The sequence below is a fragment of the Balaenoptera musculus genome, chromosome 13 (genome assembly GCF_009873245.2).
Source record: "Balaenoptera musculus isolate JJ_BM4_2016_0621 chromosome 13, mBalMus1.pri.v3, whole genome shotgun sequence".
Lineage (NCBI taxonomy): Eukaryota > Metazoa > Chordata > Mammalia > Artiodactyla > Balaenopteridae > Balaenoptera > Balaenoptera musculus.
Window position 1 is genome coordinate 45,340,870 of NC_045797.1, and position 27,972 is coordinate 45,368,841.

General features: G+C 40.0%; 1 long non-coding RNA gene across 3 annotated transcripts; it reads left to right on the forward strand.

Moving 5' to 3' along the window:
• Positions 1-27,734, forward strand: LOC118906115. Of its 3 annotated transcripts, XR_005022418.1 has the most exons (5): positions 1-172; positions 6,226-6,275; positions 16,589-16,665; positions 25,935-26,096; positions 26,251-27,734. It is a non-coding gene; the product is annotated as an uncharacterized LOC118906115 (long non-coding RNA). The 3 variants fall into 3 exon arrangements; XR_005022417.1 differs by having other exon boundaries at positions 25,935-27,734; XR_005022419.1 differs by lacking the exon at positions 1-172 and adding an exon at positions 3,463-3,735 and having other exon boundaries at positions 25,935-27,734.
• Positions 27,735-27,972: the final 238 nt, after the last annotated feature.

Below are 27,972 nucleotides of genomic sequence, written 5' to 3' on the forward strand. Positions count from 1 at the left end.
TCCAAAGTTTGCAAGTTTTTTGTTTAAGAAATCCTGCCATGTCAAGGTGAATAAAGGAAGTGCCAAAAGTCATTATGGGTATGCTGGCAAATATCATATTTGTTGATGGACTGGATAAATGCTAATCATGGAACAGTGGATGATCACAAAAAAAGATATATTTCACATGCAGGTAAGAAATTTATATTTTTCATTCTTTTGGTGTACCCAAGAGAGGACTGTTTTTTGTTTTGTTTGTTTGTTTTTCCTGCATGGCTGTGAACACTCGAGTTTCTCTCTTCATGTCCCATTGACTTTCCAACTCTGACTTTATCATTGCCCAGAGGTTATGATGATGCACTAAGAACCATTAGGTGTTAGACTGCCTTTCTATTTTTTCAAAGTTGAGAAAACCCATTGTGTTCGACCCCTCTTATGCACTTGTTCATATTTTCTCAGTCTTGCCTGTTTCTTGTTCTAGCTCTGCAGAGCCCTGAGTGAATTCACCAGGTACAACCTGACAGCATCTTACTCCCCACCCAGGGCTTTCTAGTTGAACACTGCCATGAGCACCCATGCCCACTGCTTCCCAATCCACGAGTAGTGTACTTTTAACAAATGGGCATGGGAGCCAGCGGATAAATTCTTTACATTTCTTCCCCATGTGGGACAATCCTGAAATGCTGCTTATACAACTTCTCAGGGATGCAGTCCTACAAATCAAGCAACCTGTCACACTTAGTGGTATGGCCAGTTCAATGATCCATCAATATATTGGCCCTCAGTCCTTCTGTGCTCCACTTGGCTTTTTCCTCCCTCCTGCTCCCTGGGATCTTACTCTCTAATTAAATGCTAGCTACAAGTGTTCTGGCTCAGGCTTTGCTTTCTGGGGAACCCAGGCAATGTCTCTGCTCTAGGTAGAAATGGCTTACATACCAAAGGAATTGCCAGACCTAACAGAACGAACACATGCAGGAAGGTATCCTGTGGGTATTTTGTGGGGAGGAAATACAGGCGTGGGATATAAGCCTGGGGGAAGCAGCCCCTTGGCTGGATTACTCAGCAGTTTGCTGGCACTAAGGATCCCGTTCTTTGTTGTAAGAGAGGTGGTGATCACCCTGGCGTGCAGCGGTATTGCAATTATTCATGCTTCTTTCACCTGTGGTTCACTGGGATGCTGTGCAAGTGGAAGAAGAAGTCCTGGGTCATGTGGTAACTATGCTGACGGAGCAGTGTGGGGCATGATGAGGACGGTGGAGTGCTATGGCTTCTGTTAACTGCATTACTCTTTTTTTATACAAAATTTTTAAAACTTTATTTTTTTGAAGTATAGTTGATTTACAATGTTATATTAATTTCTATTGTAAAGCAAGTGACTCAGTTATACATATATGTACACTTTCTTTTTCATATTCTTTTCCATTATGGTTTATCACAGGATATTGAGTATAGTTCCCTGTGCTATACAGTAGGACCTTGTTCTTTATCTATTCTCTATATAACAGTTTGTATCTGCTAATCCCAAACTCCCAATCCATCTCTCCCCCAACCCCTCCTCCTTGGCAACCACAGTCTGTTCTCTATGTCTGCGAGTCTGTTTCTGTTTCATAGATAAGTTCATTTGTGTCATATTTTAGATTCCACATATAAGTGATACCATGTGGTATTTGTCTTTCTATTTCTGACTTTCTTCACTTAGTATGATAATCTATGGGTCCATCCATGTTGCTTCAAATGGCATTATTTAATTCTTTTTTATGGCTAAGTAGTATTCCACTGTATATATGTACCACATCTTCTTTATCCATTCATTTGTCGATGGACACTAAAGTTGCTGCCATGTCTTGGCTATTGTAAATAGTGCTGAAATAAACATAGAGGTGCAAGTATCTTTTTGAATTCTAGTTTTCTCCAGATATATGCTCAGGAGTGAGATTGCAGTATCATATGGCAGCTCTATTTTTAGTTTTTTGAGGAACCTCCATACTGTTTTCCATAGTGGCTGCACCAATTTACATTCCCACCAACAGCATTTCTCCATATCCTCTCCAGTATTTACAGATTTTTAAATCATGGCCATTCTGACTGGGTGTGAGGTGGTACCTCATTGTAGTTTTGATTTGCATTTCTTTAATAATTATCGCTGTTGAGCATCTTTTTATGTCTAACTGCATTACTCTTAAAAACAAGTAAAAAAGGACAGTAGTAGACTTGTACAATCAACTTCCAACTCATAACATGCTTTGAAACCAGAAGGCCTCTATGACAGCTCTGAAGGAGGCTGTCATCTCCTGCAGCTTCAGGAAGGCTGCATGGAATTTTAAGGATCTAGTTATAAGGGTGGCAGAACTACAAATGAGGCCGAATGAATAACCCCAGCAGGTCTCCTTTGTCAGAGTCAATGCCCTTATAGGAAACAAGTGGGACCCTGAAGTTTGAGATGGGCCCATGTGGTGAATGTGCCCGAGAACAGTACATCCCCAGATTCTCCTGAAGCCCCCAGGTTGGCAGAAGCAGCCATGGCAGACGGTGCAATGACCTCACCTGAGGCACATCCTTGAAAGATAATGCTCATTCTCAAGATCTGCCCCTCCCACAACTTGTAACTTTCAAGCTGATAAATAAAGTAAGGTCTCAGCACAGCCTAAGAGGGGGAGAAATAGCTTAGATGCCAAAAGTATTGTGGGTCCTGGAGGAACCCGTGTAGGAGGGAATCTTGTGGGTGACTGACTGGGGAGTCTGGATGGAGAGGTTTTATTGACATGGGGCACTCATCTGTGATCTGGGCTCAATGTTCTGGCAGTAACATCTGGAATCGGCACAGAAAGCCATGGGAACTGCCTCTGCTTCACTTCTCTTAGTGCTTCCTCCTCTGAGTTTCCTGATGATTTCACTTGTGTCTGAAGGGCCCATTTGCCTGATGGTCTCACATCTTAGGAGTTTGCCCAGAATGCAAAGTAACCACTGGCTGATATTTGTTCTGCCTTATTTTTGTGAGTCCGTAGGAGGGAAGAATGGTGTACTCTGCTCTGCATTTTCTAACACATCTTCATCTCAGTCCTGGCACGGGTGCCTCCCTTCTCTGTGAACAGCCTTGGCCAGCAGCCTCGGGAGGTGTTGAGGATGTAACTCATAGCAAGCAGAATGTGACACTGTCACGGAGGCTCAGGGTTTCCAGCTGGGTATGTGGCATCTCAGAAGGTGGCAAGAATTCAGTTCCAAATCTGATCTCAGACTTGGAACCAGATCCTAGAAATCCCTTCTTGACAGAGTCACAGGGATGGTGGGGAAAAATTGAGGAATGTCATGGCAAATCAGGATGTCCTCTCCTTGCTCTGGCCTAGTGCCTTAAAGGGAAGGTATACTACTCACAGCTAACCCGTGTCCCATCTAATGTTGGTGTGAATAATTATTACTTTCCCTCCAGTAATAGTCCTTCCAGCTCATTTACCCAGCAGTAAAGATTCTGATTCAGCATTGTCTTTTTTTTTTTTTAAACCAGCCTCTAGGATTTTTCTATATTACTTTTCTTGATCATATAAGTTTCATGCTTCAGCTGTTCATGCTTCTATAACTGCATCTGCATTTCTGTCTCTAGTCCCAGGCTGATTTCAAACAATATCATCAGTGTTAGAGCATTAGAAGGAAAAAAAAGAAAACTCCAAGTAGATTGAGTGGCAAGAAAAGAATGAGACAACATCTGGGCCATCAAAAGCCCCTACTGCTCAAACCTCCTGGTTTGCAAATGAACTTATAGTGAGTTTATTCACATATTTTCATTTGAATGGGTCCCCTAGCCTCCTTCCTAGTTTTGAGGCAGTGATAAAAAATATTTTTTCCCAGCGTGGTTTTTTTCTTCCTGATGAGCTTCCATTAGCAGCTCTAAACTTCTTAGGGCTTGTTGAGAAGCTGTGAACTTTGTTACCTTGAAACCTACTTGATGGAAAAAAGGAAGTTGTGCTTAACCTCTCTCAGCAACTCTTCAGTTGCTTTTATTCAAAGGTTCAATCCTTAGTTTGGCTCTTGTAGTCAGAAAATTACACCAGAGAGGAAATACACATGAGCCTGCAGTGCCGTAAGTGCATTCCAGTCTCAGAACTATGACCACATGATTGTTTTCATCTCTATTTTGTGGTAATCCATGAGAAAAAGAGAGGATTATGTAAGAGAAGAAGTATTCATAATGCATGAGCAAGGCAATGTTCGAGTCTTCATTCTACCATCATTAGTTGTGTTATATTGAATAAGTTATTATGCCTCTCTGAGCTTCCTTCTGTCAGTTGTAAAACCTTGTTGGGCTGGTGCAAGGTTAAATGTTGTTAAGCAGCTCACATGGAGCACGTAGTAGGTATACAGTATATGACTGTTGTTATTAGGCAAGTAGGCAAGTTGTGTATATGTCGATGCTTCTGCACTTAGTGTCTGTTAACTTGCAGTATTGGATTGGGTTTGTGCAGTACATCAAAAAACAGACTTTAAAAGACCAATGAGAATCTCATGGAGAGAAAGAAAAAGCATCAGTACCATTTAATACTATCAAACAAATTTTTTTGATATGCTGAGAAGATCCTCCTCAAACAACATCATCAATGAAATGGGCAAATCATTAGATTAGGATATATATCATCAAAGCATAATCAACTTATTTGCCCATCACAGCTATTACACAACACACAGAAGAATAACAACTAACATTTATGGGTCACTTTGTACGTGCCAAGTGCTTGATGATCAGTACTTCATCTAACCCTTACAACCATCCTGGGAAGCAGGCACCACTACCACCTGCCTGTTCCCAGGGAGGACCCTGAGCCTGGGAGAAGACAGAGATAACTGACTCACCTAAAGTCTCACAGCAGATGGTTGAGGAGCAGCTGGGCCTCAGCCCGGATCTGTTTGACTCAAAGTTCTTACCCAGGCTTCTGTGCGTTACCACCATGACCTTTAACACCAGGTGAGCACCAATACTGCCTTAGGTGTAGCCCTACTGGGGGACCCTGCCAGCCATATTGGAGCCTGAGGCAAAAGACAAATGTGTGTCTCTAGATACACTAATCAAAATATCTTCCCATATTTTGAAACAAATGGAAAAAGTTAATAAAAGCTCTGCAGTGAAAAACAAAGACTATATATAAAGCCCTGTGTTCCCCAATCTGTTTTCACGCTATTGTCAACCCTCATAAACATGCGGGGTTGGAGACACGATGACCCCAGTGCCTGGGAACCTTGGACTGATTGGGATCTAGTGTTTCTGTTGCAAAATAACACAGAGTACTAAACAAACAAACAATAGCAGCCTACCTTTATTTATAATTTTGATATTTTTTTCATTATGGATTTTTTGGTATTAATTTTGATTTTTTAAAAAATACTGCATTAAAATGTTACATATCTTGATTATAGAGTTTTTTGATGCCCCTTCAAATTTTTGTGCTTGAGATAAGAGCCTCACATATCCCACCCAAATCTTGGCCCTGCTTAGTTGGCATCAAATTTCAAGGAGAGAATTGTCTTTGTTTTAAAAAAAATTACCTGGTTGAGGGGATGGTGAGGGATGAGACTCTAAGGGCAGAAGCAACCAACAGTGAGCACTAAATTGAGCTGCAGGGCCAAGGAGGGGACTTTGATTTTGTTCTCTTCGTCTGAGAGGAAGAGGGAAAGGGAGAGAAGGAAGGAAGGATGGGGATGCAGAGCCAGTGAAATGAAGAGCAGCTGGGCTGGGTGGGGAGCAGGGTCAGGAACACTTCCTGGTCTTACCATGGCTGCAGACAGCTGTAAGAATGATGCCATTTATGTTCCATTTGAGAAGGCGTGTATCCTTGTAGTGTGAACCATCTTTGACTCACTGAAATCTTCACTAAATCATGTTTAACTCACACACATTTCAGGTTGTACAAATCCAAAAAGAGACTGAGTTCATGCTTCATGAGTGTTGTGGGGAACAGATCAATTTCAGCAGGAGCCTGGAGGCAGAGGGCCTAGGAGAACCTGACCCCCTGGGAATTTGCACAAATCGTGCCTTAGTATATCCATGGAGAGAGAAAGTGGGGTGGGATTCAGGAGTCAGTCTTAGAGATATCTTGAGGGGCAGGGAAAGCCCTAAGGCCCTGATTTTTTCCTGAAAATAATTCTGGCAGAAGCTCAGTGGATGAGATTCTAGAAAGGGTTATGGCTTGAATCTAGCTGCTGGCTCACAGGATTTCAGATTTGTTAAATGTTTTTTTTTTTTGTTTCTCTTGGGTTTAGGTCCAGGATCACTGTTTTACTCAATGCCTGACATGTGCTTGGAGAATTTAGTAAGTTGTCCTACCCTTCCTGCTCCTCTTCCGTTTGATCTTACCTCCTCCCAACTCTGATGTGTCTAGCTGGGGAGGTAGCAAGAGGAGTGTCATGTGCTACCTTAGCGATTGTGTGGGACACAGGCTATCAGCACCCCTTCTGTTCTACCCCAAAGGTTGTTCCTCCCTAACCTGGGTAGAGGGACACCATTAGGGAGCACAGCATTCCTCAGGACACGGGGGTCTTCTCCCTGCCCCCGTCCATTCCATTTAGTGTTCCACGGAGAAGCAGGGAAAGACGGCCCTCCAGCCTGTCTCTGGCGGAGTTCTGCTGGAGGATGGAAGTGGATGAATCCCTCCTCCTTCTGGAGTTTCCCTGCTGCTCTGGTCTCTGCTTGATAAACCTTATCAGACTATTAGGCAAGTTTATGAAATTTTTATTGAAGGGACAAGGGAGTCTCAGAAGAGTTGTTCTGTGTGAGCTTTGTCTTACTCAGAACTGCACAAATGGGGAGGCCTTTTCAGGCTTAGAATTTTGCTAGGAGGGCGTTTCCTCCTTCTCTCCAATCTCCACTCCCACGGGGCACCCCCTCTTCAAGCTCCTGAATCAGGCACACTCCCAAACCACACTCTGTGGGGTTCAGGCAGCAGCTTTGCCTGTTGGGGGCTTCCTGCAACTGCAACAATGACCAGTGTCTCAGGCTTCCCCAAGGGCTGCGAGGAGGTGTGGGGTGGCCTCTAGTCCCATACGTGAGGGTCAGTGTGGGTGCTTTTAATGAGGATCTGTTTCCCTAGGAAGAAGCTTCCGTGGCCAATTTTCTTACTCAGCTCCTTAATAAGTAAGCCACCACGCCAGGGTAAGCATTCATTTTTCTTAGAAACCACACAGTTCAGTCTCATAGGAGAAGGAATATGTCCCCCATCCAGCTTGGCTTTGGCCTTGCAGTTTTTAGAATAAGTCCCATCATTGCTGGGCTGAGAAACATTTGGCTCTTTCCTGCCTCACCTGGGCCTAGCTTGTTTTAGAGAGAAACCATGTCTGCTCTAAACATTATTCTTACTATCTGAGATATGGCACCAATTCTAATCACACCTCATTAATTCAACTCTTCCCTTTGCCAGTTAATAAAACCACTCATGATTTGGGAGTGAAGAATATTTTGCACACCTTACCCAAAATAAAAGTTCTTATAAGCACACAATCACTGTTTGGGGCATGAAGTAGTTCTTGTCTCAAGTTGATTATTTCTTCTTGGAAATAAAGTTAAACATATAATAGAGTAATAGCGTGGCCTTGTGTCCCCAGTTGGCCCCTCAGCACATGCACACACTTCTTTTACCCACCATACCCTAGTGGGGATATTCTCTGCCAGCCACGTCATTTTCCTTTCTGTTCCCCAGGTGTGCTGTTTCTGTTCCTTTACAGATGAATGTAAACATCTCTAGCAGTAAACCTACAAGAACAATGCTTCCTTTACCATTCAAAGTGAATGTACACTGTCCTCCAAAATGACTGGTTGGAGATATGTTGCTTCTCTTGCATTTATTAAATGTTTCTAACCAGTACCTCAAGACTCTACCCTTTCTTCTGTGAAGATCTGACCATTATAGAGTTGCAATATTAATAAAAATGGAGTGTTTACAAGGTGCCAAGAGCTGGGACCAGACTTTTATGTGTTGAGAGATGTCCTAATTGAATACAAATCTCTGGAGTCAGAGAGTCTAGGATTAGAGCCTTGGCCTTGTCACGTACTTGTTAGGTGACCTTGAGAAAAAGCTTAAACTCTTTAGTTTACATATCCGTAAAATCAGGATACTTACAGTATTTTCTTCATGGAGTTGATGTAAATATCAGGTGAGTTTATGTATGAAAAACATTTATGATATAGTAATTAGAATTAGTAATTCTTCCATAAGAACTAGCTGTATTATTATAAATAGTCTATCTGAAGTCACACAACTACGGGGTGATGGGGCAGGCCTGGAACCCAGCTCTGACTGACTCCACTATTCCATAGCCACTTTCCAAAACAAGATGTAATTTTTCTTATCTGTTGGAGATGAGTGTCTCTTCTTTCCTCAAATTGAGGGGGGCGGGTAGGGTCATCAGATCCCCCTTTTTCTAGGCTGCCCTTTTCCTCCACACACTTACACTTATTCCTCCCTGGAGGAGGAGGAATGATTCATCTGGTTGGTAAGTTTTGGTGAACTAACTGAGCATGAGTGGCTGAGGCCTCTCCTCTACCCCTTGTTTGCCATCTGCCTGCCTGCAGAGGGTTTACATTCTCCCTGACAGGCCCCTAAGGGATGGTTGTCCTCCAGGTGTCCAGGGCTGCCTGTGCCTGCGTAGATGTGTGTTCTCTTCTCATGTCTGATATTAGTAAGTCCATTGTGCTGAATACCTGAGACCTATCCTATGTAGGCTTTATCAGTAATAAGGCTGATATTTCAATATTCATCTGCCTGTCACCTATGTTTATGTCTTAACTGGTTCTGAACTCAGGCTTGGAAAAGGGAATGCTATTTATAAACTCTTCAGACCCCAACAGTATCCTTCAAAAAGGCCATCAGCTCTATTGATTCCCTAGTCCAGGTTTCTCCTAAATGTAGTTCCTTCTTGTGGCATTTCTGATACTGCCTTGGTGTAGGCTCTCAGCAGTATTGCACTAGCCTTCAAACTGTTCTCATTGCTAACAGTCCTGCCTCTATTTCAGCCCTTCCCTCTTCACCTCATATCTGCACCCTAGAGTGCAGATATGATTCTGACACACCCCTGCTTACAATCCTCAAGTGATTCCCTGGGACCTCCGGACAAGTAGTTCCTTAGTGCAGAATATAAGGCCTTCAACATCTGGTTGCCACTCCCCCTTCTTAGTCACTTGTCTGCCTTAAGAAGCCTCTGTTCCAACCAGTTAGAGCTGGTTGTTATATTCTTGGACACAGCAGGTTCTTCCCTTCCTCCATGGTTTTGCAGATACTGTTTCCTCACTGTAGAATGCTCTCCCCTCTGTACATGGCTGCAATGAATTCTCAAGCCGTTAGCCTAAGGGTTGTCTCCCACAACAAGCTTTCCCTTACCCATTGACTCCATTCTTCTTTCAACTTACCTTGCAGAGTTGCTGATGTTTTTCCTTGTCTGTCTGTCCTTGTAGTGAGTATTTTTTTTTAACATCTTTATTGGAATATAATTGCTTTACATTGTTGTGTTAGTTTCTGCTGTATAACAAAGTGAATCAGCTATACGTATACGTATATCCCCATATCCCCTCCTGCTTGCGTCTCCCTCCTGTCCTCCCTATCCCACCCCTCTAGGTGGTCACAAAGCCCCGAGCTGATCTCCCTCTACTATGCGGCTGCTTCCCCCTAGCTATCTATTTTACATTTGGTAGTGTATATATGTCCATGCCACTCTCTCACTTCGTCCCAGCATACCCTTCCCCCTCCCTGTCTCCTCAAGTCCATTCTCTACGTCTGCGTCCTTATTCCTGTCCTGCCCCTAGGTTCTTCAGAACCTTTTTTTTTTTTTGATTCCATATATATGTGTTACCATATGGTATTTGTTTCTCTCTTTCTGAATTACTTCACTATGTATGACTGACTCTAGGTCCATCCACCTCACTACAAATAACTCAATTTTCTTTCTTTTTATGGCTGAGTAATATTCCATTGTATATATGTGCCACATCTTCTTTATCCATTCATCTGTCAATGGACACTTAGGTTGCTTCCATGTCCTGGCTGTTGTAAATAGTGCTGCAAAGAACATTGTGTTACATGACTCTTTTTGAAATATGGTTTTCTCAGGGTATATGCCCAGTAGTGGGATTGCTGGGTCATATAGTTCTATTTTTAGTTATTTAAGGAACCTCCATACTCTTCTCCATAGTGGCTGTATCAATTTACATTCCCATCAACAGTGCAAGAGGGTTCCCTTTTCTCCACAACTTCTCCTGTATTTATTGTTTGTAGACTCTTTGATGATGGCCGTTCTGACGGGTGTGAGGTAATACCTCATTGTAGTTTTGATTTGCATTGCTCTAATGATTAGTGATGTTGAGCATCCTTTCATGTGTTTGTTGGCAATCTGTATATCTTCTTTGGAGAAATGTCTATTTAGGTCTTCTGCCCATTTTTGGATTGGGTTTTTTGTTTTTTGGATATTGAGCTGCATGAGCTGCTTGTATATTCTGGAGATTAATCCTTTGTCAGTTGCTTTATTTGCAAATATTTTCTCACATTCTGAGTGTTGTCTTTTTGTCTTGTTTATGGTTTCCTTTGCTGTGCAAAAGCATGTAAGTTTCATTAGGTCCCATGTGTTTATTTTGGTTTTTATTTCCATTTCTCTAGGAGGTGGGTCAAAAAGGATCTTGCTGAGATTTATGTCATAGAGTATTCTGCCTATGTTTTCCTCTAAGAGTTTGATAGTGTCTGGCCTTACATCTAGGTCTTTAATCCATTTTGAGTTTATTTTTGTGTATGGTGTTAAGGAGTGTTCTAATTTCATTCTTTTACATGTAGCTGTCCAGTTTTTCCAGCATCACTTACTGAAGAGGCTGTCTTTTCTCCGTTGTATATTCTTGCCTCCTTTATCAAAGATAGAGTGACCATATGTGCCTGGGTTTATCTCTGGGCTTTCTATCCTGTTCCATTGATCTATATTTCTGTTTTTCTGCCAGTATCATACTGTCTTGATTATTGTAGCTTTGTAGTATAGTCTGAAGTCAGGGAGCCTGATTGCTCCAGTTTGTTTTTCTTTCTCAAGTTTGCTTTGGCTATTCGGAATCTTTTGTTCTTCCATACAAATTGTGAAATTTTTTGTTCATTTCTGGGAGAAATGCCATTGGTAGTTTGAAGGGGATTGCGTTGAATCTGTAGATTGCTTTGTGTAATATAGTCATTTTCACAATGTTGATCTTCCAATCCAAGAACATGGTATATCTCTCCATCTATTTGTATCATCTTTAATTTCTTTCATCAGTGTCTTACACTTTTCTGCATACAGGTCTTTTGTCTTCTTAGGTAGATTTATTCCTAGGTATTTTATTCTTTTTGTTGCAGTAGTAAATGGGACTGTTTTCTTAATTTCACTTTCAGATTTTTCATCATTAGTGTATAGGAATGCAAGAGATTTCTGTTCATTAATTTTGTATCCTGCTACTTTACCACATTCATTGATGAACTCTAGTAGTTTTCTGGTAGCATCTTTAGGATTCTCTATGTATCATATCATGTCATCTGCAAACAGTGACAGTTTTACTTCTTTTCCAAATTGGATTCCTTTTATTTCTTTTTTGTCTCTGATCGCTGTGGCTAAAACTTCCAAAACTATGTTGAATAATAGTGGTGAGAGTGGGCAACCATGTCTTATTCCTGATCTTAGTGGAAATGGTTTCCGTTTTTCACCACTGAGAATGATGTTGGTTGTGGGTTTGTCATTTATGGCCTTTATTATGTTGAGGTAAGTTCCCTCTATGCCTACTTTCTAGAGGGTTTTTATGATAAATGGGTGTTGAATTTTGTCAAAAGCTTTTTCTACATCTATTGAGATGATCATATGGTTTTTATCCTTCAATTTGTTAATATGGTGTATCACATTATTGATTTACGTATATTGAAGAATCCTTGCATTCCTGGGATAAACCCCACTTGATCATGGTGTATGATCCTTGTAATGTGCTGTTGGATTCTGTTTACTAGTATTTTGTTGAGAATTTTTGCATGTATGTTCATCAGTGATATTGGCCTGTAGTTTTCTTTTTTTGTGACATCTGTGTCTGGTTTTGGTATCAGGGTGATGGTGGCCTTGTAGAATGAGTTTGGGGGTGTTCCTCCCTCTGCTATATTTTGGAAGAGTTTGAGAAAGATAGATGTTAGCTCTTCTCTAAATGTTTGAGAGAATTCACCTGTGAAGCCATCTGGTCCTGGACTTTTGTTTGTGGGAAGATTTTTAATCACAGTCCCAATTTCAGTGCTTGTGATTGGTCTGTTTATATTTCCTATTTCTTCCTGGTTCATTCTCAGAACGTTGTGCTTTTCTAAGAATTTGTCCATTTCTTCCAGGTTGTCCATTTTATTGGCATATAGTTGCTTGTAGTAATCTCTCATGATCCTTTGTATTTCTGCAGTGTCAGTTGTTACTTCTCCTTTTTCATTTCTAATTCTATTGATTTGAGTCTTCTCCCTTTTTTCTTGGTGAGTCTGACTAATGGTTTACCAATTTTATTTATCTTCTCAAAGAACCAGGTTTTAGTTTTGCTGATCTTTGCTATCGTTTACTTCATTTCTTTTTCATTTATTTCTGATCTGATCTTTATGATTTTTTTTTCCTTCTGCTAACTTTGGTTTTTTTTGTTCTTCTTTCTCTAATTGCTTTAGGTGTAAGGCTAGGTTGTTTATTTGAGATGTTTCTGGTTTCTTGAGTAGGACTGTATTGATATAAACTTCCCTGTTAGAACTGCTTTTGCTGCATCCCGTAGGTTTTGGGTCATTGTGTTTTCATTGTCATTTGTTTCCAGGTGTTTTTTGATTTCCTCTTTGATTACTTCAGTGATCTCTTGGTACTTAGTAGTGTATTGTTTATCCTCCATGTGTTTGTATTTTTTACTGTTTTTTTTTCCCTGTAATTGATATCTAGTCTTATAGCGTTGTGGTTGGAAAAGATTCTTGATACAATTTCAATTTTCTTAAATTTACCAAGGCTTGATTTGTGACCCAAGATATGATCTATCCTGGAGAATGTTCCATGAGCACATGAGAAGAAAGTGTATTCTGTTTTTTTTGGATGGAATGTCCTATAAATATCAGTTAAGTCCATCTTGTATAATGTATCATTTAAAGCTTGTGTTTCCTTATTTATTTTCATTTTGGTTGATCTGTCCATTGGTGAATGTGGGGTGTTAATGTCCCCTACAATTATTGTGTTACTCTCGATTTCCCCTTTTTTGGCTCTTAGTATTTGCCTTATGTATTGAGGTGCTCCTATGTTGGTTGGGTGCATAAATATTTACAATTGTTATATCTTCTTCTTGGACTGATCCCTTGATCATTATGTAGTGTCTTTCTTTGTCTCTTGTAATAGTCTTTATTTTAAAGTCTACTCTGTCTGATATGAGAATTGCTACTTCAGCTTTCTTTTGATTTCCATTTGCATGGAATATCTTTTTCCAACTCCTCACTTTCAGTCTGTACGTGTCCCTAGGTCTGAAGTGGGTCTCTTGTAGACAGTATATATATGGGTCTTGTTTTTGTATCCATTCAACCAGTCTATGTCTTTTGGTTGGAGCATGTAATCCACTTACATTTAAGGTAATTATCGGTATGTATGTTTCTATTACCATTTGCTTAATTGTTTTTGGTTTGTTATTGTAGACCTTTTCCATCTCTTGTGCTTCCTGCCTAGAGAAGTTCCTTTAGCATTTGTTGTAAAGCTGGTTTGGTGGTGCTGAGTTCTCTTACCTTTTGCTTGTCTGTAAATGTTTTAATTTCTCTGTCGAATCTGAATGAGATCCTTGCTGGGTAGAGTAATCTTGGTTGTAGGTTTTTGCCTTTCATCACTTTAAGAATGTCCTGCCACTCCCTTCTGGCTTGCAGAGTTTCTGCTGAACTCTGATGATCAGCTGTTAACCTTACGGGGATTCCCTTGTGTGTTATTTGTTGCTTTTCCCTTGCTGCTTTTAATATTTTTTCTTTGTATTTAATTTTTGATAGTTTGATTAATATGTGTCTTGGCATGTTTCTCCTTGGATTTATCTTGTATGGGACTCTCTGCGCTTCCTGGACTTGATTGACTATTTTCTTTCCAGGGAAGTTTTCAACTATAATCTCTTCACGTATTTTCTCAGTCCCTTTCTTTTTCTCTTCTTCTTCTGGGACCCCTATAATTCGAATGTTGGTGCATTTAATGTTGTCCCAGAGGTCTCTGAGAATGTCTTCAACTCTTTTCATTCTTTTTTCTTTATTCTGCTCTGTGGTAGTTATTTCCACTATTTTATCTTCCAGGTCACTTATCTGTTCTTGTGCCTCAGTCATTCTCCTATTGATTCCTTCTAGAGAATTTTAAATTTCATTTATTGTGTTGTTCATCATTGTTTCTTTGCTCTTTAGTTTTTCTCAGTCCTTGTTAATTTTTTGTTGTATTTTCTCCATTCTATTTCCAAGATTTTGGGTCATCTTTACTATCATTACTCTGAATTCTTTTTCAGGTAGACTGCCTATTTCCTCTTCATTTGTTTGGTCTGGTGGGTCTTTACCTTGCTTCTTCATCTGCTGTGTATTTCTGTCTTCTCATTTTGCTTAACTTACTGTGTTTGAGGTTTCCTTTTCACAAGCTGCAGGTTCATAGTTCCCATTGTTTTTGGTGTCTGCCCCTAGTGGCTAAGGTTGGTTTAGTGGGTTGTTTAGGCTTCTTGGTGGAGGGGACTGGTGCCTGTGTTCTGATGGGTGAGGCTGGATCTTGTCTTTCTGGTGGTCAGGACCATGTCCGGTGGTGTGTTTTGGGGTGTCTGTGAACTTATTATGATTTTAGGCAGTCTGTCTGCTAATGGGTGGGGTTGTGTTCCTGTCTTGCTAGTTGTTTGGCATGGGGTGTCCAGCAATGGAGCTTGCTGGTCATTGACTGGAGATGGGTCTTAGCGTTGAGATGGAGGTCTCTGGGAGAGCTCTCACCAATTGATATTACGAGGGTCCAGGAGGTCTCTGGGGTACCAAAGTCCTGAATTCAGCTCTCCCACCTCAGAGGCTCATGCCTGACACCTGGTCAGAGCACCAAGACCCTGGGTCATCCTGGAGTAGATGGACTGAAGCCAGGAGAAAGCTAGAGGATGGGAGAACTGTCAGACGGCTTGTTTGATGAAATAAGACAAAGAATGGTGACATTGTGTACCCAGGCTCTACTCGCAAAGGGGAACGGGGTGCCTTGGGAAGCTGAAAATGCACTTCCACGGACAGTAGTGAATATCTTTAATACTGAACCCTGAGTTCCAGTTTTTTGTCCTCAGGAGGAGTTGTGTGTTTACACCTTTTTGGCTCAAGTTGATGAACAGACAAATCACAGAAAAGGAAACCTAAGTAGTCAAATAACCTTTGAAAAGCAGCTCAGCCTTACTGGTGATGAGAAGAATTTCAAATTAAAACCACAATTGGAAGCCATTTCATACTTTTCAGAGTGACAGAAATTAACAAGTCTGATCAAACCAAATGCTGGTAAGATGTGGGCAGCAGATCCTTCCATGCACTGGTGATGGAAGTGGCAACTACAGCAATCACTTTGGAGTAATTCTACAACAGCAAGTAAATTTGAAAATGTGAGGGTGTTATGACCCAACAATTCTAGTTATTCTGGACAAATTCTTGCACAAGAAGAAAAATACAAGTATGTTCATTGTAGCATTATTTGTAATTATAAAAGTCAATGATGAATTAAATGCTCATCAACAAAAGAATAAATAATATATCATGATGTGTTCATGAAGTGGGATATTATATAGCAGAGAATATAAATAAGCTAGAGCTAAAGTTATTAATCTGATAAATTTCACACCATAATGAGTGAAAAATCAAATTGTAAAAGGATACTTGCAGTGTATCATTACTTAAAGTTTAGATAAGCATACAAAACAATATCATATATTATTTAAGTACACCAATATATGTAGAAAAATACAAAGGGATACTCATAAGTGATAAACACCAAATTCAGGTTTATGGTCATCTCTGGGAGGGAGAGAGTGAAATGAACATAGGAGCCTAACTGTATTTGTAATGTTTTATTCTTAAGCTGGGTAGTGGGGACATAGATGTTCACTCTTTTATTCTGTTTTTTTTTTTTATAAATTTATTTATTTATTTATTTGTTTTTGGCTGCGTTGGATCTTCGTTGCTGCGTGCAGGCTTCCTCTAGTTGCAGTGAGCAGGGGCTACTCTTCGTTGTGGTGTGTGGGCTTCTCATCGCAGTGGCTTCTCTTGTTGCGGAGCACGAGCTCTAGGTGCGCGAGCTTCAGTAGTTGTGGCACACGGGCTCAGTAGTTGCGGCTCGCAGACTCTAGAGCGCAGGCTCAGTAGTTGTGGCACATGGGCTTAGTTGCTCCATGGCATGTGGGATCTTCCCGGACCAGGGTTCGAATCTGTGTTCCCTGCATTGGCAGCAGATTCTTAACCACTGTGCCACCAGGGAAGTCCCACTCTTTTATTCTTAATTACTCTATTATTTTTTGTACTTAATCTTTTCAAATGAGCAAATCTTTCATTACTAAAAGGCCCAGGTTTTGGAATTGGGCTTGAATTAAAATCCTTATTCTTCTCTTTGATATCATGATTTGACTATGTTTTAACAGGATCACTGTTAAATAGACTGAAGAGCATCAAAAGAAATTGCGGGAAGACCAGATAGGAGGCTTTTGTGGGAATCTAGGTGAGTGTCAATTTCTCCATCTATAAAATGAAGATAGTAATTCCTTATTCCACAGGGTTATAGTAAGGTCAAATGAGATAATTCAGGTCAAGTAGATAGCTCAGTGTCTGGCACATGTATTGAACATTCAATTAATATTATCTGTAATAAACCTAGAAGGCTCTTGATACACACTTGTTAAATTTCAAATGAAATATTGTCAGTTGTCATAGGGGGTCAGGGAGTGGGGGAAAAGGGTGAAGGTGGTCAAAAGGTACAAACTTCCAGTTATAAGATAAATTCTGGGGATGTAATATCTACCACGGTGACTATAGTTGACAGTACTGTATTATATATTTGAAAGTTGCTAAGAGAATAGATCTTAAAAGTTCTCATCACAAGAAAAAAAATTGTGTTTATGTGAGGTGATGGATGTTGACTGGACTTATTGTGGTGATCATTTCACAGTATATACATATATCAAGTCATTATGTTGTATGTCTTAAACTTATACAGTGTTATGTGTCAATTATATTCTCAGTAAAACTGGAATAAAAGAAATAATATTGGTTATCAGTAACAAATATAGCATCAGTTCCCTTCCTGCCTACCAGACTCCTCAAAGCCTCAACCCAAAAGTTGAATGATGCGTTCAGTTTTTCATGTTTAGAATTTAATTATGTCTTTTCTTTAGGTCATGGCCACACAGGTCAGTATTTGCCTTTAAGGTTGGGTTAACACGTCTCCAATTTCTTAGCTAATTTAGATGATTGAGGTGCTCTGGGCAGGGCCTGTCTAAATACATGGTTTGTTCAACACAGAGGAGAGTCTTGGACACATTCAGTGTTCTCTCTCTCTCTCTCTTTTTCACACGCACACATTCTGCAGTCCATCCTGCACTTTGCACTACTCTTCTTGCTTTTTTAGTGGCTTTCAGGTTACTGTAAGCTGAGTCCCGCAAACTGAATCCCTTCAGCCCACGTCACTCTATTGCCCATGGTAGCCTCCCTTTCCAGCCTTTCTCTGCTCCAGCAAAACCAAGTGATGTGTTGTCCCACCTCCACACCTGCGCTGCTGCATCAACAGCCAGGTGTTGGACAGACCTGGAATATGCAGGCCTCCTTGTCAGTCTGACCTCTCATGGCGGATGGAGGAACCAAGGAAAGGTCTCCCGTGCCTGCTGCAGAGGAGAATAATGTAAAGAACAGTGCGGTAGAACCCAGGCAGATATCAGAAAGCTGGGTCAGGCAACATGCTGGATTTTGTAATGAATTTTGTAATAATTCCTTCCTACCATTTAATTGAATAATACCTGTAAAATCAATTATGAACATCATGACTTAATTTTCTAATTAATTAAAACTATGTGGAGGATCTAAAAGTCTTAGGAAACAAATCTTTCTGTGCTGCAGACCTTGCTCAAATATTCTGGAGCTGGAATTCCAGGGTTCAAATCCCAGCTCTGTCTGTACACAGAGAGGTAACTTGTGACCTTTGGTAAACCACTTCAACTCCATGACTCTTTAAAATGAGGGGATTAATAGTGCCTATTTCACAGGTTTGTTGTGAAGATTAAGTGATTGATTATGTGGAATCTCAAGTGATATGTGTAATCTTAAGTGAAGATTATGTGTAAATCATATAGTGCCTAATAATAGAAAGTGTGCAATAATTACTAGCTATTATTCTCCGCCTAATCTGATGGGACCAGAGAAAGTCTTTGTGTCTTCATATAAGTAGTTCATATTTTAAAAACACAAGCATGAACACTATGATGGTAATCATTTTATAATATATAAGTGTATTGAATCAACCCTATATACCTTAAACCTATGTAATGTTATATGTCAAATTTTATCCCAATAAAGCTGGAAAAATAAAAAATAAAAGTGCAAGCATGATTTGATTATGTTTTAACAGGATCACTGTTAAATAGACTGAAGATTATCAAAAGAAAAGGAAACCAGATAGGAGTCTTTTATGGGAATCAAGGTGAAGGACTGTGGTGGAAGGTGAAGGACTGTGGTGGTTTTGACAAGGTGGTAACAGTTGAGGTAGTGAGAGGTCTACACAACATCTGCTAAATAATCTGTGCTTTGTGGTACCCATCTTTATCACGAATCAAGTGTCTTTGTGTGTTGTGTGTATGCACATGTATGTGTATCTCTGAGCTCTATTCTATTGTTTATCTATGTATTTCTTTCTCAGTGAGCACCATAGTATTTTTAATACTAAGGTTTTGTGATATGTGTTAATATCTGGTAGAGTGAGTCCTCCCTTTTTGCTCTTCTTTTTCAAAGTTGACTTGGTTATCTATGTTCTTTTATTTTGCCGTAAAAATTTGGAATAAATTTATCAAGTTCCTCAAACTGGAAGTTTTGTTTGGGATTATACTAAGTCTGGAAGTTAATTTGGAGAAAATTGACATCTTTACTATGTTGCTATCACATCCATGAACATGGTTGAGCTCCCCAATTTATTCATATCTTTTATATCCTATAATTAGAGTCTTAAAATATTCTCTATAAAGGTCTTATATGTTCTTTCTTAGGTTGATAATTCATAAATACTTTCTTGTAAAGTGTATAATGGTTTTTATAAATTAATTTTGTTTCTAGAAACCTGGTTGAGGTTTCTCATTGCAGCTCATAATATTTCTCTTTATTTTATTGGGTTTTTATATGTTCTGCAATTTATTAGTTTGGAGCTGAAGTTCATAGTTCTTGGCCTGAAAGTTGAATTTCCAATTTTAATAAAAATGAAAAGTTCAAGATCCCTCCTTTTCATAAGGATAAACAAGATACACAATTCCAGGATCTTAGCAAAACAACAACTAGGAATAAGTATATGTCCCATTATAATTACATCAAACCACATTCCCAAACACAGTAGCTTTCTTACTGGTAGTGATAACAACAGCAACAAAACAACACTAATCTTTCAGCTTATATATATTCTCAGCATAGTAATTCAGAATCAGATATGAATATCTCAGTTCTTTACATGTTTAAATTTGTTACACTGCAGCTAAATATCATGTTTTAATTTTTAGTTCATACTACACAGTTGTCCTTACTGATAATATGAATATTAATGTTATATTGTTTTCAATTTTGTTCATATATTGCATATATCAGTTTAACACAAGGCAGGATTTAGAATTATTTATCAATAGTAAAATTTACCAGGTATCTAAATATTTAAACACCAGACTGTAAAAGGAATCTATTTTCAATTTTGTTTATTTACATATTTGCTCACATAAAAGGATACAGAAGTCTATCAGTTTTTATCCAACTCAGAATTACAGTTCTTCAGATTTAAAAGAGATCATCATTTGTATAGATTTACAGTGAAGAATAATTGTGAATTTCTGTGAATTATTCAAATAACAGTTTATATAGTCACATCACATTTTAGTAAATATAAATACTCAAACTTGGTAGTAATTAAAAAAATTTCTAACAGTACTAACTATTTTTCTGCTTAATAAAATACCAAGGGATACCATTTCTAGTTGGGGACAGTCCAATGTAAACACTGGCGTAACAACTTGTTTCTAGATCATTCATAAGAACACTCACACAAATTCATCCTCTGGGACATTACATTCTTCTGTTTAGGAGTTTGAGATGTTCCAAAGGAAAGGAATAAGTTGTATGCCAAAGATGTCTCTTGAAAAATTAGAAGCAGCGTAATTGATCAAAACTAAGGAAATAATTACATAAATTATGGCATGTCCACCTGATGAAATACTGGGCAACCATGGTAATTTCAAGACTATACAGCCTATGAAAAAGTATCTATGTTGCTGAGTAAAGAAGGAAAATCTATCAAAATTGAACAAATACAGGATCTTGACTATATATCTAAAATAAGAAATGAAATTAATTGTTACTAGGCAGGTGAGGTCTTGGGAGACTCCTTCATTCTCCATATTTCCTGTGGTAGTAATAATAATTGCCACAAAAATGTCTTGAGTATCTACTTTTGTGCTTGGTACTGTACTAGATACTTTGTATACATGATTTCTAATCTTCACAATAACCTATATCAATACTTCTCAAGCTTTAGTGAGCATCAGAATCCTCTGGAAAGCTTGTTAAAACACAGATTTCTGGGCTCAATCTTCAGAATTTCTGATTTAGTACAGCTGGTTCAGGATTCAAGAAGTTGCATTTCTAACAAATTCTTAAAAATGTTGATGCTGCTGGTCCAGTGCTATAGACTGAATGTTTGTGTCCACCCAATATTCATATGTTAAAATCCTAATCCCCTATGTGATAGTATTAGGAGGTGAGTCCTTTGAGAGATGATTAGGTCATGAAGATTAGGATTAATGCCCATATAAAAGGATTAGTGCCCATATAAAAGAGTAGGATTAGTGCCCATATAAAAGAGGCCCAAGAGAGCTTCCTCGTCCCTTTTGCCATGTGAAGACACAGTGGAAAGATGGCTATCTATGAACTAGGAAGTAGGTCTTCACCAGACACCAAATTTGTGAGTGCCTTGGTCTTGGACTTCCCAGCCTCCAGAACTGTGAGAAATAAATTGCTGTTGTTTATAAGCCACCCAGTCTATAGAACTCTGTTATAGCAGCCTGAACAGACTAAGACATTCAAGGTCTACACCTTTAGAACCACTGATTTATAATAAAGGCATTTATCCTGTTTTGCAAGTGAGAAAACTGAGAGTCAGAGATCAAATAACAAAGCTAGTAAGTTGTAGGGCCAGGATTTAACCACAAGTTTGACTAACTCCAAAGTCTGTCCTTTTTGCTCTATGCTTCACTTGTTCTTTAAGTGTGATCCTATCGCTCAATCACAGAGTGTGTCAGTTATCTTGCCAGGGTCATCCATCCAGGGTGCTGCACAACTAGATGACTGGTCACTAGGCGACTCCACAAGATGGCATATACTTGGAGGAATCAGAGTCTGGCTCTTTGGGCTCCAAAATTCAGAAGCTGAGATCTTATTCATGTTCCTGAATTGACTGGACTTATGGGAGATTCCTTATATGAAAAAAACTCTCAACAGGCTGATGTATAAAGTCAGGGTGCCTGCTTAATAATTTACTATGAGAAATGTGATTGCCATGGGACCAGAAATTTCTGGTTGGCCTGACCAGGTGTGCTTTCCCTGGAGACATGTTATGTGCATGAGAAATGAAATTATCAGAAGGCTGCTTGGTGACCATGGAAGCAAGACTAGGGGACTTAATATGACTCAAATATTTCATGTCACTAGCTCTGTTGGCATGTACCAGTGCATATGTTTCCAGAAAAGAGATAACACATCAGGTGGATTAGTATTCATGTTGGACTGACCAAGTATTCACTGGTCCCTGGATGCTGCTCAAATGGGTCCACACTATTGGCTGCCAGGAGTCCCTTCTCCCACAAGTTTCTAAAACCAATTTACCTTCTTTCAGACTCACTGTGTTTTAGTTGTCTAAATAGCTTCAATCTGATGAAAATCAAGACTTGTAAGTCTGTTTAAGTCTGTGACCATATGGGCTGAATGTTTATGTCCTTCCTAAATTCCTGTGTTGAATCCTAACCCCCAAGGTGATGGTATTAGGAGGTGGGGACTTTGGGAGGTGTTTAGGTCATGAGGGTGGAGCCCTCATGAGTGAGATTAGTGCCTTTAACAAAGAGGCCCCAGAGAGGTCCCTTGCCCCTTATGCCATGTTAAGTCACAGTGAGAAGACAGCGTCTTTGAGGGAGTGGGCCCTTATCAGACACCGAATCTGCTGGCACCTTGATCTTGGACTTCCCTACCTTCAGAACTGTGAGAAATTTCTGTTGCTTTTAAGTTACCCAGTTTATGGTATTTTTGTTATAGCATTCTAAAAGGACTAAGATAGTGAGCAATTTTTCTCTTTAAGATGACTTTTACACATGTCTACTCTGATCTATTTTTATTTAGAATTATAGTTTTACTCTTAGGAAGAAATCTTATTTTTATCAGAAATGGCTTGATTCTTGGATTGCATGGGTAAATACATGGAGGTATTAGTTTTCTTGGCTTTATGGTTATGAGTCCCAAAGTTTAGAGAAAGGATAGAGAAAGGATTATAGTCAACATCCGGAGGCATCTGCAAGACTCCAGATCTGAGACAGCTAGTGAGAGTCTGAAAGCCCTATGCTGGCCAGCACAGCAGGTCTTGGAGTAAGAGGTATAAGTGATGCTCATCAATGACAACAGATTCAAATCAACACATTCAATTTGTTGGCACACATGGGTGATTGCCCTTGTGGGGTTCCTGGCTCAGACATGCCCTTCACATGTGCTTGTTGCATTCTGTAGACCAGTGGTTCTCAAAATGTGGCACGATTATGGGCTGAATTGTGTCCCCTCCCAAAATTCATATGTTGAAGTCCCAACTGCTAGTCCCTCAGAATGTAACTGTATTTGGAGATGGAGCCTTTAAAGAGATAATATTAAATGAGATCATATGGGTAGGCCCTAATCCATGTGGCTGCATTTGGAGATACGGTCTTCAAAGAGATGACTGAGTTAAACTTAGGCCCCTAGTAAGGCCCTAATACAGTATGACTGGTTTCCCTATAAGAAGAGAGAGACACACCAGGGATGCACACACACAGAGGAAAGGCTGTGTGAGGACATAGCAGGAAGGTGACCATCTGCAAGCCAAAAGAGGCCTCAGGAGACACCAAACTTGCCAACAACCTGATCTTGAACTTCGACTCTCCAGAACTGTGAGAAAAATAAATCTCTGTCATTTAAGTCACCCAGTCTGTGGTGTTATGTTATGGCAGGCCTAGCTGACCGATACAGATTCCCTTCAGCAGCAGCACCTGGGAGTGGGGCCCAGCCGTTTGAGTTTTAGCAAGTCTTCCAAGTGATTTTGGTTCTTGTTACAGTTTGAGAACTACTGTCCTACACACCTTTATGTCTAAGTTACTTGGAGAAGGGACTCTAACATTTTTTTTTTTTTTTTTAAAGAAATTCACGTTCTTTTATTTATTTATTTATGACTGTGTTGAGTCTTAGTTTCTGTGCGAGGGCTTTCTCTAGTTGCGGCAAGTGGGGACCACTCTTCATCGCAGTGCGCGGGCCTCTCACCATCGCGGCCTCTCTTGTTGCGGAGCACAGGCTCCAGACGCGCAGGCTCAGTAATTGTGGCTCACGGGCCCAGTTGCTCCGTGGCATGTGGGATCTTCCCAGACCAGGGCTCGAACCCGTGTCCCCTGCATTGGCAGGCAGATTCTCAACCACTGCGCCACCAGGGAAGCCGGGACTCTAACATTTAAATATGTTCTGTATGCTGACAATGTAGACATTAATGTTATATTGTCTGTATAATCCTTTTTTGACAATACTATACAGACATTTTACATTAGCAGTCTCGATGAGCGTTAACTAGGACATGTCCATGATGATCATGACCAAAGAGGGTTATTGGGTTTCACACTTTTGCAGAGCAGCATGGACTTAAGAGCCTGAACAATGTGCATTCAGATCACTTATGAGCTGTGTGACCTTAGGCAAGTTACTTAGTCTCTCTGTGCCCAGTATCCTCATTTACACAATAGGGATAATGAAAGCATCATCTAACAGGCTTGTTAAGACGATTAAAGCACTTAGAACCCTGCTTGACACAGAGTAAGGACTATGTAAGTGTCTATTAAATGAAATGACTAAATGGCTTCATTAGTAAGAGGAATAATTTTTTGAGCAGTTTAGAAAGCAACTGGAAAGGTTTGGGTAGGCTTTGGTGACTTCTCTTGGAGGCAGTCTATGAAGGTGTCTGCATGCTTTCTACTTTATCACCTCCTAAGGATGACTTGCCAGTGAGCACTTTATAGTTAACCCCTGTCTAGGAAGGCCACTTTCTCAGGTGTTCCTCAGAAGTGCCACTAGAGGTAACAGAACCCCAACATGGTTGGTATAAAGCTATTACAGAGTGTTTCCATCAGTTGTTTCTGGTTGATGGTGATAAAGAATTGCAGATTTTCTCTCAGAGAAGATAGTTTCTTGGTGTGATGTGGATCAATGTAGACATCTGTCTCCAGGTTTCACTTATTTTTTCTTCCAGGAATTCTCAAAAATTACCCCTTCCTGGGAGAGGACACTGACTAATATATATGTGACTGCTTCACTATTGCTCTTGAAATCTGTGTTTGCTCAGAAAAAAAGTCTTCACCTTGTCAGCTCCCTTTTGGGGGAACTTTTAGAGCTTGAATTTCAGGACATTCCAGTTTAGAAGTTTCTTTAATTTGTTATGCTTCTCTTTATGCCCAGAACTGCATTTTTAATATCTAGGCAGATGGTGTATAAATGCTCAGGAACTTTACACCCACAGTTCGCTTGGTGTGCTAGTAGGGCATTTCTTCAGAGTACAGATTTTCTTCATTCTGATTATGACATAACTGCTGGATTTTCATCGACCAACTTGGAGGAATTTAGGTATAACCTACCTGTGTTTGCACCTTAAGCGGTTGTTTCCAGCTCTTATTTCTTGCAATTTGATATGTATTTCTTTTTTTTTTTCTCAACCAAATCTTGCAATATTTTCTATAGATATTTCATTAAGGAGGAATAGACATTTAGGTCCTGAGTGTGTGAAAAATGGACTTATGCCAAATTATGCTCAAGGTCTTTAGGTGATAATGTGTTCTGAATAATGAAATAGAGGTTTTTTCTTTGTTACAATAGAGAATAGGCTGCATGGTTTTAGGTCAGGTCTTTTGGATATGAGGATTTGACTTGGGACCCAGGTGCACATTGGCCAACCTACTGATGAAGCAGATTAGAATTTCTAAGGCTTAGTTGTTTTTTACAAATGTGAAGAGTTAACTTCTACAATCCCTGCTCTTACTATCAGTCTTTTCGAAGACAAATATTTATTAAATATTCCTTATTTACCTCACATTGTATTTGCTTCTGTGAGGGACACGAGACATGTAAGACATGGCTCTTGTCCTGAAGAAGCTTAAAAATCCAGGTAAAGGTACAGAACTAATATGCATGGAGAAATTTAATGCAGAACTATATGCTAGAGGAGAACAATTTTTTTTCCCATCTCTGGCTTTTTTGAGGAGAAATTTTCCTGAGCACAATCCAGGCTTCTCTCTCCCTTTTATTCACTCCATCCCCAAAGTATGTTTTTCACCTGGGTACATATTTATCCCTTGCCCTGGTCCAGGGCTGCCTGAGATTGGGGCAAGTCTGCCTAAATAAATCTAGGGGTTAGTCCTAGCAAAACCACTTGATAATAAAGCTGATGTTTTGGCCTCCATATTTATTCTTTGTTTTAACTCTCAGTTTTTTACAGAAACCAGGTTAGGAAGAGACCTGAACAGTATATGATACTGCAGCTAACATCCATGGTAATTCAGTGGGCTGTGCGTGGCTGGGGAAGACTTCGTGAAGATTCAGTGGGGTTGGATCTTGAAGAATGACTAGGACCTAGAAAACAGAAAGAAGGTTTGGAGTCTTTTCAGCCCCATTTGCAATCTCTTTAGCTTTTAGAGTAATGTAGTGGGGAGAAATAGCAATGATTTTCTGATTGTAGATGACTTCATGAACATCACAAAGGAAAAGAAATTGAGTTGAATGCCAGACTTTTGTAATTTCCTAGGTTTGTGGATAGAGGCAAATTATGTTCCTGACTGGTCGAACAGCAAAACCTTCTCTCAAGAAGTGTCATTTGCCCAAACCCACTAGCCAAACTCATCCAAGTCCTTGGAGAAATGGCTCCGTCAGCCAGAGGATGCTGGTGCCTTCAAGTCCTACCCACTGAGAGCAGGAGGGGTAGGAGGCCGCCTCCTAGAACCACTCAACATCTTCAGTGCTTCTCACTTCTTCAGGGTCTTTAGGGCGGACACTGAGAATCAGTTGCCAAACATGAAGCATGGCCTTCTGAAGACATGTTTGAAGGTGGCTCCTCTGCCTGCTGTGGGACTGTAGGCGAATCACTAAGTGCTCTGGATCTTACCCCTCTTTGGTCAGACGCTGGAATGGGTGCAGGTTCTTGAAGACCACTGCCAACTCTGGGACAGAGCTTTTATTAGAAAATTTGTGTTCACCAACAAGTTCCTGGAGTTCTATAAAACCTTGTGGATTTGAATACAAACAAAGGTAACTGTATCAAAGGCTTTTCATTTCATATCGTGAAGTGTGTTGTTATGCACAGTTCATTCTATTAAAAAACGAAACATGTAGAACTAAATTAAAATGCAGAGTGTGGATCCCTCAGGGGGGACTTCTGAAATACTTGGCATGAGATGTTGCATAGATTTCTTGTTAACCAGAAAATGATTTTAGCGAGCAACCCTTCCTGAGGCCTCGGGAAGGAGCTGCGGCGTCGTGAGCCTCTGAAGCTGCAAGGTGGGTGCTCGATATTACACACATTTATCTCGGTTGCCAGAAACTCTACATTGCCATCTGTCTCAAGCTTCGCCAGAAGCTACCTGTGGCTTAAAGGCCAGAAAGGTCTTGACAACAAGGGGGCTTAGGGAAATAATGTGGAAATAAAATATTTGCAAGTTTTTTGTTAACTCTCCTCTTGACACTGTGTGAGGTGTTTAGCTCTTTCTCAGGTTTCATGCCGTGAGGATACTTTCGTGATGATTTTTTAAAAAGACAGAATCAATTTCCTTTGGCAGATGCAGTCATAACACAGTGTCTAGGAATACAGTTATCAGCCCTTATATTCAAGCTATTTGGTAGTGCTCTCGATGGAGAAGTGAACAGCTGGGGGAAGAGGTCTCCGTGAGAGGAACTGAAATTGTTCACTAACACTGGGCTCCTCTATAGCCAAAGGGAATAAGCAAACTGAAACCATCATCAGCAGAGTTCAGAAAAATCCTCCATTAGGCTACATTTCCAGTAATTGTCTCAATGCAGTGGCATTAATACTGACATCTGCCCCTTCTGTCTTCTGCAACTGCATTCTAAAGAAACAGCTTTGGAAATCAGATTTAAAATTGTGGCTACTCAGTGAACTGTGGACCACTAAGGCCTTAACTAGGTATGTGAAGAGGAAATGGAAATTGCCCATGTAAATGAAAATGTCACAGTAAGTACGTTGTGTTTTTATTTCAGGCTTAAAAGCCAAAGCCTAAGCCATGCAATATAATCCGAAAAAATTAAGCAGGAAGTTGAAATGGTAATTGGTCAGCAGTTCTGAAAAATCAAGTGGGGCAGCTACCTTGTTACTTGCTCTGTGTCCTTGGCCAGGGTCCTTTGTGACTCCTGCTTCCTGATTTCTAAAATGAGGAGAAGTGAGGATCCCATGACATACCACATATAACTCACCAAGCCCAGTGCTTGGCACATTGGGAGGTTCAGTATTTCTACC